Here is a 1,122-nt window from a genome sequence, read left to right as displayed (position 1 = left end):
CTAAAAGACAAGCAAAAGGACATACATTTGTCTCTGTCCTAAAGGTAGCCTGACCCCAAAGTAGCTAAGTTTTATTATTATTATTATTATTATTATTATTATTATTATTATTCTTTATAATCATCATACAAGTGCCATTCTCTGAGCACTCAATATGTTTTGAACACTGTATTCAGTGCTTTACTTACATACAAATTATCACTAAATCTTCAGAGTAACTCTGTGAAGTGGATATTATCATCTCTGTTTACAGAAGGAGAAAATGACTAATAAGAGACTGTCTTAGTGAACTCCAGCCACCATAACAAAATACTATAGACAGGATGGCTTCAACAACAGACATTTATTTCTCACTGTTCCGGAGGCTGGGAAGTCCAAGACCAAGTGCTAGCCAATTCAGTTCCCCGATATGGGCTCTGTTCCTGACTTGCAGATGACTACTCTATGTCCTCATGTGGGAGTCCTGGTTTCTCTTCCCCTTCTATTAGAATACTAATCTCATCATTGGGGCCTCACACTATGACCTCATCTAAACCTAATTACCTCCCAAAGACCCCACCTCCAAATACCATGACATTTTGGGGATTAGGGTTTCAACATATAAATTTGGAGGGAGACACAAACATTCAGTCCACAACAAAGGCATTGGTTGGATTTGAACCTAGAACTGTCTGGTCCCAGCCCATTTTCCTGACTATGTACTACATGCTGTTGTTTCCCCTATGCATTTCTAAAGAAGTAAAGATCTGGGTCACCCAGTTACTCTCAGTGAAAGCAAAGATATCTAATCTCTTTCACCTGCATTTCAAAAGTCATACAGACATGTTAAGGAGAAATTTCCACAGTGGGTAATCCACAGTGAATTAATAGAGTAACTGAGTACCAATTAGGCATGAAAGAACTGTCAAAAATCATTTAGTTTATAGGCTGTGGTTCCCATGCTCCCAATAGGAGCCCACACAACCTTCGAGTCCGGACTTGGAGCTGCATTTACCAGAGATGTCAAAATAGGGCTTTAACCTTTGGGACTTTTGTGGGGGAGGATCCTCCAGGCCACAAAGCCCTCCCTGCTTCTGTGGGAAATCATTTGATCATGATGTCATTTACTTGGCTGAGGTCTCA

The sequence above is a fragment of the Ursus arctos genome, unplaced genomic scaffold, assembly GCF_023065955.2.
Source record: "Ursus arctos isolate Adak ecotype North America unplaced genomic scaffold, UrsArc2.0 scaffold_2, whole genome shotgun sequence".
Classification (NCBI taxonomy): Eukaryota; Metazoa; Chordata; class Mammalia; order Carnivora; family Ursidae; genus Ursus; species Ursus arctos.
The sequence above is the reverse complement of the archived record's forward strand: the minus strand, read 5'-3'. Positions refer to the sequence as shown.